Genomic DNA, 10,966 nt, shown 5'->3' on the forward strand with positions numbered 1-10,966 from the left:
GCCAGTTCTTTTAATACTCTTGGATGCAGTTCATCTGGCCCTGGAGACTTGAATACATCTAAACTAGCCAAGTATTCTTGTACTATCTCCTTAGTTATTCTGGGCTGTGTTTCCTCTGCTGAATCATTTGCTCCAAATTCTTCAGGTCCGGCATTGTTTTCTTTATCGGAGAAGACTGAGGCAAAGAAGGCATTGAGGAGTTCAGCCCTTTCTGTGTCCCCTGTTTGCATTTCACCATCTTCTCCTCTGAGTGACCCCACTGTTTCTTTGCTCTTCGTTTTGCTACGAACATACCCATAAAAGCCTTTTTTGTTGCTTTTAACCTCTCTAGCAAGCCTGAGTTCATTCTGTGCTTTAGCTTTTCTGACTTTGTGTCTACACGTGCTGGCTATTTGTTTGAATTCCTCTTTGGTGGTTTCCCCCCTTTTCCATTTTTTGTACACATCCTTTTTTAATCTTAGTTAAAAGTTCTTTAGATAGCCACCCTGGCTTCTTTAGGCACCTTCCATGTTTCCGTCTCATTGGTATTGCCTGAAGTTGTGCTTTTACTATCTCCCTCTTAACAAACTCCCAGCCATCATGAACTCCCTTTCCTTTTAGTATTACTGTCCATGGGATCTCACCCAGCACTTCCCTAAGTTTTATGAAGTCGGCTTTCTTAAAGTCAAGAAATTGAGTCCTAGTATGCTTGGCTGCTCCTTTCCGCTGTATAGTAAACTTCAGAAGAGCACGATCACTCGCGCCTAATGATCCTTCCACTTCTACCCCACTAACCAGGTCATCAACATTGGTTAGGACCAGATCTAAAATGGCTGTTCCTCTTGTTGCTTCTCCCACTTTCTGGACAATGAAGTTGTCTGCAAGGTCAGTGAGGAATCTGTTTGACCTTATGCTCTTGGCTGAGTTTGACATCCAACAAATATCCGGGTAATTGAAGTCCCCCATTACTACTATCTCCCTTCCTTTTGCATGCTTGGCCATCTGTTCCAGGAAGGCATCATCTATGTCCTCCGTTTGGCTTGGGGATCTATAGTAAACTCCCACAATGAGGTCACTGTTATTCTTCTCTCCCAAATGCTCTCACTTTGGCTTTGAGGTTCTAAATCTTGGATCTCTTCACAGGTATACACATCCCTGACATATAATGCCACTCCTCCTCCTTTCTTGTCTGGTCTGTTTCTCTGAAATAGATTGTATCCCTCCATTATTACATTCCAATCGTGGGATTGTGATGCCTATTATGTCATATTTCAGTGATGCCTATTATGTTTCAGTGATGCCTATTATGTCATATTTAGTTTGCTGTACCAAGAGCTCAAGCTCATCTTGTTTATTTCCCATGCTTTGCGCATTAGTGTACAGACATTGAAGTCCATTAATCATTCCCCCGTGTCTCTTATTTAAGGATTTTTTCCTCCCAACACTAGGTCTGCGTGCTGTTTGCTCCATTTGGTCTATGACATTTGGATGATCATCTTCATCAATTGATTGCTCCTTTGTTATTTTATGCTTCTTTATATATGCACTCCAGTTCAGAGGCTTTGGAGCTTGTAGAAAGGCTCTGCAATTCTACAATATATTATTGACACAATAATAGTGCATTGATTTTTCTTAATTAGTTTCCCATGATGCTTCGCTAGTGCTACTACATTGTTGCTTCCTGGAGGGGCTATAGCACAACAAAAATAGCACAAAACAACAACAACACCCAGCACCCTGGCCCTGACTGGTGGATGCTGTACTCAGACTTCCATCTTGGTTTTTGCCAAAGTCTTTAATGTGAAGGTCAGTATGATACATAAATCCGGCTTCAAAGCATTCAGATTCCAGGGGTCACAATGGTCTAAGTTCATGGCTAGGCATAAGCTAAGAACACATTGTCCCAACACTAGACTTGCCTCCAAAGCTCTCCTTTTGAATAGCGGGGGGGGGGGGGGGAGGGGAGAGGGACACAGCCATTTATAGAATCCTAGAACTGTAGAGTTAGAAGAGAACCCTGGGGTCATGTATCCCAACTCCCAGCAATGCAGGAATTTGCATGGTTGACGTCCCGAGCCACGGGATGGGGCAAGCAAGTGGGCATTCCTCCAGGTAGGCTGGGTCTGTTTGTGCCAACAGTTTTATAAACATCCATGGTGCTGTAAGCAAAGTCAGTGGGGCCAGCTCACTATCTGATCCAGGCCCATGCAGAGCTTGTCTGAAGTCCAGGACAGGAATCATGTTACAATAAAGTTATAAACTCAAACAAAAAAGCAGCCGGTCCCTAGAGGGGACCCCCCACCCCAGCTACCTTAGCCCTCCAAGGCCTGGGGAAAGTGAACCCATCTGCCCCCTCCCTTCTGCATGGGCCTGGTCTGATCTGTCCCCAGGCATTTCCCAGAGTTGGGCAGCTCTTTGCTAGTGGGAGGTGGTGCTGGAGACACATGCAGCTGCTATGGTGATGTATAATTTGGGGTATTATACAGTACTGAAAGCAGAAAAAATGAGCACAAAGCATCCTTAATACACAATAACGATGTCTGTAGGGGCCCTAAATTAGCAAAAGTAGCAAGAAGAACCATCAATCAATATTCTTCCTTTGGGATTAATCTGTCATCGAGTTTAATCACCCTCTAGCTATTAATTGAATATAATGTGATTGTGACCTTTCATTAACGAAATTCTGCAAAATGCTTTGTAAACTAATTTGCACATGAATCTGATTAAAGCAGAAGCGCTCTACGCATTTATCTAGGAACTTACTTCTGAGTAGACAATTGCAGTTAACCAATGCAATTGTAGCAATGCTATTAAAGCAAAGTGACATGGGCTGGGGAAAATCTTTATGTCTACATGCAGCATTTGATGTATATAATCATAATGTCTGTGTATACATTTGCATAGACTCTTAATTTGCATAGTTCCTTGGTATTCATTCCAAAGTGAACTGAAGCCAAAGCATTTGGTCATATTTATCCTGTATTCCACTTTCCTCCCTCTCACTCACCTTCTGTTGTCTTTCCCCCACCTCAAACTAAATTTAGACTGTAGATTCCTTGCGGTACAGACAGGAGGCCAGAGATGAAAGCATGGATTGCAGGAAAAGACCTGGTTGGGTTAGAGGGTTAGCCCTTTAAGACTGACTCCAGCTTCAAAGGCTCTCCAGCTACTGGCTCCAGCTACAAAGACTAACTCCATCTACGAAAGCTGTTTCCACTGCTCATGATGCCTAGAGACTCTCAGGGTGCGATATTGATTAGGAGTTGTTGCCGGTAGTCAAGAATTTATTTTGGAGCTGCATTATTTTTTGCCATTATCAGGATTATGTTCTTGTATTTTAAATGTTAGACTTTATCTTGAATTATCAGTGGATTGTTTTATAATATACAATATACTTTTGTTAGTTTATTGTTTATGGCTATTTAAATTTTGTTGTATCTTGCAACTGTTGGTGAATGATGTAAACTTTTCCTGTTGTGGGGCCACCTTGAGCATGATTTCCTATGCAAAGGCAGCATACAAATCAATAGTGATAACAATTCTCTGGCTCCATCCCATGTTTACAACAAACCTCTGCAGTAGAGAGCTTTGTACATCCATGGAGGTTCATTTTGCAAGTGGGAGTCCTGGGCGATCAGGGTTTCTACTTTCATAGCAGCCTCAACAAACACAGTGCACTTCCAGACTGATGCTATTTTTGAATGGGATTCAATCACACACCGACAATTTCAGATTGGGCAACTATAGTTGATTGGTAGGTCTTGTGAAACAAATCCACACTCCCCCCCAAAAAAAAATAATAATTGGGGCATCTTGTGATAGGGAAAGTAGCAGAAAAATGGGCTGCAAAGAGTGTGATAATACTTGCTTTGACATGACTTCATCTAACTTCCCTGCAAACAAACCGGGATGAATGTCAGTGTGGTGTAGTAGTTAGACTGCTAGGCTAGCACCTGGGAGACCAGGGTTCAAATCTCTACTCAGCTTTGGGCCAACTACTCACTCTCAGCTTTACCTACCTCACAGGGTTGTTGTGAGGATAAAATGAGGAGCTGGAGAGCTATGTGCACCATCTTGAGCTCCTTGTGGGAAAGGTGGAACATAAATGTAATAAATAAAATAAAATAGTCAATGATGTCTGATCTCCCTGCAAACAAACCAGAACAAATGTGCAGGTCATCTGGAAGTGTCCACTGCAGAAGAAGAAGAAGAAGAAGAAGAAGAAGAAGAAGAAGAAGAGTAGTAGTAGTAGTAGTTTGGATTTGATATCCCGCTTTACCACTACCCTAAGGAGTCTCAAAGCGGCTAACATTCTCCTTTCCCTTCCTCCCCCACAACAAACACTCTGTGAGGTGAGTGGGGCTGAGAGACTTCAGAGAAGATTGACTAGCCCAAGGTCACCCAGCAGCTGCATGTGGAGGAGCAGGGAATCGAACCTGGTTCACCAGATTATGAGTCCACCGCTCTTAACCACTACACCAAACTGCAGAAGTTTGCTGCAAACATGTGAAGGCTAAATGAGAATCCTCACTGTTGTGCTATCTATATTTCCTCTTCAGGCAATAGTGCCTTAAGTGGGCTAGAGTATTCTGTTATTTAAATTCACAGTTCATCTGCAACAGCAACACATACGAACCCATTTGCCACAAGCCCTGGCAAATAGCACTGGGAGCTGAGATCATTTGCCAACATACAGGAAAGCGCTCCAAAATGTGACCCAGTTTTACTTCAGCGGCAAGTCATTACAATTGGGGTTTTTAGAATGACAGCCACTGTTCTACTCGTGGGTGATTATTAATCACAAAGAAAGCCCGGTCCTTTCAATCAGTGGAAAATTAAAAGGCTGCTGACCTCCATGCTGTTCCCAAATCCTGCAAACGCAGCCTTTGCATTACTACCTGTTTAAAGGCACGTAGAATCTCAATTAGAGCTTGCATAGGATTGCGTTATGGATTGAATAATGAGAGAGCTGGATCAAACTTCTTCAATCAATGCCAAGCGAAGGAAAAGTGTTTTGTTTGTATTTTTTTTAAACTGCCAGATCATTAAAAAAAATGTTTTCCCTTATTAATAACACCACGCGTTGCCAACATACTTAACACTGTGAGTCTTGTTTCCAAAGCTGAATAGAATAAGATGCTTGAAACAGCAGTTCAGTAACATTCAGAATGGCAATGGAAAAACAAATTCTGGTGGCAAGATGGTTTTGTGTGTCTTTTGGGGTGAATTCTGCTGAACCTTCTTTTGATTGAGAGCCAGCTGGAGACGGTTGGTTTCCAGTTTGCGTTCAGAATATGCTTGCAGGGAACTGCTAGTGGGTGCCATTTATCACTAACAGTGACTGTAATATTGGATGCCATATGGCTCAACCTACTTTAGTAAGGCTTTTTGACAGTAGGGAAAATCACAGCCTATCAGGGTGGAGGTAGTTATCTGCTCTAGCAAATGGTGCACCACAAAGAGATTGTTTCTTGTTTCCTGAAGCTGGGCAGAAATCGCAATGAGTTTGTACTCAATTGTGTTAATAGTTTGACAAATTGGTTTGTTCTTTGCCTTACTAATATGCAATTGTGTTTCTGGTATTATTGTAATGTTTGTGAATGTTTAATGCTATTGTTCTTATGGTAAACTGCTTTGAACTCAGCATTGTTGCTGGAAAAGCGGAATACAAATATTAAATCAAAAGTAGGACCATAGACAGCTCACCGTGGAGCTGCACAAAGTCAGGCTGGGTATTGGGCACCCACATTTACTTCATCAATAAATTGGAACTAGCTTAGTGCATTCCACACAGCAGTGTATTGTGAAATCTGTGTTGCTTCTGCAAGCAAGATTTGTTCAATGTCCACTTGATGTCCTCATCAAGATACTGTCAAACTACCACCACCTACTTCATAAGAATATAAGAACAGTCTGAAGATGTATTTTTGGAGATCTTCGCAATACTGTTGTACCTTGGATCTCAAATGTCTTGGATCCTGAAGAAATCGGCTGCCGAATGATCGAAACCTGGAAGTGAGTGTTCCAGTTTTCGAACGATTTTTGGAAGCCGAACATCCAGCACAGCTTCTGTGGCTTCCGATTAGCTGCAGGACACTCTGATTGGAAGCCGTGCCTTGGTTTTCAAATGGTTCCGGAAGTCAAACGGACTCCTCGAACGCATTCTGTTCAAGAACCAAGGTACGACTGTATCTTTTTGCTTTAATAACCCGGAACCATTTCAGGTATCATCAGCAAACTTGGTGTGCCGCTAATCGCAGGCCTTAGTTGATGTAGGCAATAATCCAGTTAGGGCAATTTGAGAGAGACTGTTGGGGCTATAAACCTGGATTTAAGTATTCTAAATAAATAAGCAATCACTGACCTGAATGCTTCATCTAGCCAGTTCTCAATAGAACCCATACAATTAATCACCTCAACACTGAATTACTGATCAGTGTTTAAAGACCACCAGCTGAGTATTAAAACAGCAACAGCAAAAAAGAAGCAAACTCTCAGCATCTTCCCCCTGCTATTCAATTTGGATGAGATCTCTCCCTTCCTCCAAGAATTTAAGGTTTAGAGCCATAATCAGCCTAGACCCCCATTAGTAAGGCCCCAGCAAAATTCCCTTTTAAGCCTCCAACCAACCAGGGAGGCCAAGTCTTGTTGGTCTCCTCACCACTGCCACCCAACATGAATTTCTTCTTCATTGATGTCTGGTCTTTGTCCAGCCATGGCACCAGCAGAGTGAATGAGGAAGAATGACTCATGCCAAATTCATCTAGTTTTATTACTGTCAAACTTTTCAAAACCTCCAGTGAACCTAAAACACCATATTGTCTCTTAGCAGACAAGCAGAAAGCCGGCACATAAGAAATGTACTTCCCTGCAGCTTATTCTCCTAGCAATATCCTCTTCCTCTTAGCTTTCTCACCAAACACTGTGATTCTTGTCCAGTTTCTGGAACACAAAAGCCATATAATGTTTACATGGCATAGATCTGAGCAGAAAGGAATGATAGGTTTAATTTCACAGGTTGCGGAGCACTCGCAACATTCAGATGCAGAAAGCTGAAAACTGCTCATCTTGCTGGAGAGGCTGAGCAAATAAAACATACCAGTAAACCTAGCTGCTGTAGCCTGAAATTTTTTGTGTGTGTGTTTCATTTTTAAGATTCTCCTTAACCGCAAGATGTGTTTCCTGGACATTAACAGCAAAATTCAATTTTTGAACCATTCTTTTTCACCCTGCAGACAGACAAAAAATACCTTATCTCATGTGTATCAAATTGCTCTATAAATTGGATCTTCTGTAGTTTGCACGTTGCACAAGGTACAGAGAGACCTGACTGGCCCTATCATTAGGCAGAGTGAAGTAGCCCCTTCAGGCGGCAAATGCTGAAGAGCGGTAGACAGCAGGGAGGTGCTGAAGGACAGCACTCTGTGTACCATGCGGCCTACTCTGTCCCTGCTAAACTCACCTTAAGGTAGCCTGCTGCCCTCAGTTACAGTGGACCATGCCATCCCATCACCACTATTTGTTGGAAGCTTAGGTGCAACTCAGCTTGCTGAGAGGGGTTTGCATGGAGATTAGACAGATACGGTATGTGACCTCCAGATTCCCAGACTATCACTGTACCTTTATCACTGTGCCAACTTCTCTCTATCTCTTTGATGTTTTGACAGATACATCTTAGATTGCATCCTGCTTACAACTTTTTCCTCACACGTTCCCTGGACTTCAAGGCAAGAGGTTATCTTGGATCTATATCCTGAGAACAGAGGGAACATGGCTTCTTTGTTTCTCCAACTAGATACTTAGCAGGGACTGTCGAATTCTCTAGGTACTTCCTTTACTAAACATTAACTTTCTTATTTTAAACCAAGTCTCAGTCTGAATGCCTTTCAACTAAAGGTGTGCTCCAAGCAAGGATTCATTAACTAAAGTTAACTTCTCTGCTAACACTGCTGATGCCAAAAGCTGGTCTAGTTGGCTTCTGTACATAGAATGGGGAGGGAACGCTGTATATTATTATATTATTTACAAAAACTACAGATAGACAACCATTTTAAAAGAGGAATTCTCCCTTTTCTCTCATACATCTCACTAAGATAACGCCTAGTGCTGTAAATGTGCATGTCATTGAAAAATAAAATATGCTGATTGCTTCAGAAGTATTTGTTTTACCCATGTGCCAACGTAATCAACTGATCGATCACCTAAAGCTCCTGCAATTAATCAAGTAAGATTCTTTAAACAGGTGACAGTCCTATCTTTGATCATCACTATCTCATGCATTCAAGTCTACAAACTGGGGACCCACACACATGGATGAACTTGCCCTCCAGTTTCCCAAGGGCAAAGTAGAGACATTAACACTTCCTCGTTTTGCTGGAGTGTTGTGCAAATTAATTAGCTAACACCTTCCACAACACACACACATGCTCAGCATTTGAAGCAGGTAAAATGCCAGCTGAGTCTTACTGCATGTAGAGCCCTCAAGTTTCCAGACAGTAAGGAGGTGAAAGCTAACAGCACTATTTACAGGCATGCTGGTTTGTGCTGCCTCCACATCTGTCATCTTACCTTACGGTTCACAGCAAGAAATAATTCATTTTTTTCTGCTTGAGTTAACACATTACCATGTGCCAAGGTTACCTCAAAGGAGAGCTGGGAAGGCAAGTCGCAGCAAGTGGCAGTTATCTAGAGGTTCAGGACAAGAGAGAGATGCCTCCTTCAAAATGCTTTTGCATGAAGGTAATGTTTCACTGCCTTGAACATCTGCGTCTCGCTGTGACTCTATTTCTTACTGCTAGAGCACATACCCAAGAGCATGTCTTTTTTAAAAGGCATTTTTATTAAATTTTCCAAAGTACAGAAATGAGGGGGGGGGGGTGAGACAAAAATGAGATAGCCAAAGGTTAACCTGCAAAGCAAAACCACCCCTTATTTCTAAATTTGTCTGATCTGCCCACATGGTCATTTACAGTGGTACCTCAGGTTACATACGCTTCAGGTTACAGACTCTGCTAACCCAGAAATAGTGCTTCAGGTTAAGAACTTTGCTTCAGGATGAGAACAGAAATCGTGCTCCGGTGGCGGAGCAGCAGCAGCAATAGCAGTAGCAGCAGGCCCCATTAGCTAAAGTGGTGCTTCAGGTTAAGAACAGTTTCAGGTTAAGCACAGACCTCCGGAACGAATTAAGTACTTAACCCGAGGTACCACTGTATACTGTTAGCAAGGGGAGAGAAATTTAACTCAGTTTGCATTAGAGGTGAGCCTATCTAACCTACACATTGAGAAAAAATGTGCAAAATTAAACACAGCCACCCTTGGGAATTTGTGTCTCAGAGCAGTTGTCCAGCCCAGTAACGTTTGCAAAGATGCATTCACTAGGGTAAAATGTGCAATAATGCAGGGCCAGTCCTAAACATTTTGCTGCTTGAGGCAAAACAAATAATGGTACCCCCTGCCTCCTCCTCCTCCATCACCACCTGAAGTGACTGGAGGCAGCCTGGGGAAGGAAAAGGGGAACCTGGGGGGGGGGGAGCAGGTGGCAGCAGCAGTGGCCCTGCTCTTCTTAGGCAATGGCCACATGCAACTAGTGCAGGAGGCAATGAGCAGCATGCTCCTTGGGGGCCTAGATCTGCTGTCCCTCCCGGCTGTCCCCAGCCCGCCGCCTGAGACGACTGCCTCACCAAGGCTCATGGGCAGGTGGGCCCTGATAAAACGCAACATGGCAGGGAGAAATAACATGCAAAAATGCATGTTAGGGGAAGTTGTTTTTGCAAAAAAAACCTGTGTACGTTGGGTCAAACTGCATACAAAGGTATGTCCTTCCCTAGTTGGAAAACCAGTGGTTTTTATGTGGTATGGCTTTTCTTTAGCTCTGCCCTGTGCAGAAACAGCATCGGGATTCCTACATAGCAAACTGAATTTGAATAAAACAAAATGTATTGGGGGTTATTGGGTTTTACCGCTGAAGAGGATGAGATTTTGTCGTACGCTGCAGCATCTAGGCTCCGTGTCATGGCCTCCCAGCAGACTTGTGCTCCAAGGCCATTTTGGAAAGAGTCCCATCTGGGATGTCTGAGAGCCAAACTTGAGGTGACACCCATTCAAACTTTTCCACCCCAGTGAAAATGGCCAGTGTGAGCTCTGATCCAGACTGGAACTACAGCAGGAGGCAAAGGGTTAAAATTTCCTATCCATCATGATATGGATCTGGTTTAGGCTTCCCTGTGCTGGTTATTGGTTAACAAGCTGTGCAATGCCAGACATATCATCTAATTTAGCCCTAAGTAGAGTCTCCTTAATGGCTTGCAAACTTCTATATGTGCACAATTTCCTCCTGCAATATAAAGCTGCTAGACAGGTGAAAAAATTCAGCCCTAAACAATACAACAAATATAACATGAGATTTTGGGGACTGCAATCCTACTTACCTGGGAATTAGTCTCATTAAGTCAGGTGGGCTTGCTTCTGACTAAGCATATATAGTATTACACTGTCAGTATGCATTAGCAGTCCTTCTTAGAGTTTAAGATAAATTCTTCTTTCCGTTTCTACAATTGGATTTTAGATCCTGATAACATGAATCAAGATGGTATCATTGCAATACTGATTGGATTTTTTTTAAAATCAAAGAAGAAAGCACATTATTTCTTTAAGGACATTGCTTCCTTCCATTTCCTGTCAAGTAATTTAATATTTTCTCAGAAGATAAGCTTTGCCTATGGATACAAAGTCCCTTGTTAGATACCTCCACAATGCTATGGATGTAAGATTAAATCGCAGTAGTATTAATCAAGAATATTTTCTTGCATAGAATAGCATAATTGCTAGAGCTCCGGATTTCACAGCTGACAAAATATCTGATTAGAACTGCTTCACTGGCAATCCTCAGGTACAGCTTAACTAACCTATTTTAAAGTCTCTAAAAATACACTCAATTATCTTCTTCTGGAAGTGTTTGTTAAAATGACCTTCCTCGTGGGATATAAGC

Source organism: Podarcis filfolensis (genome assembly GCF_964270895.1).
Source record: "Podarcis filfolensis genome assembly, chromosome: 7".
In the NCBI taxonomy this organism is placed as follows: Eukaryota; Metazoa; Chordata; class Lepidosauria; order Squamata; family Lacertidae; genus Podarcis; species Podarcis filfolensis.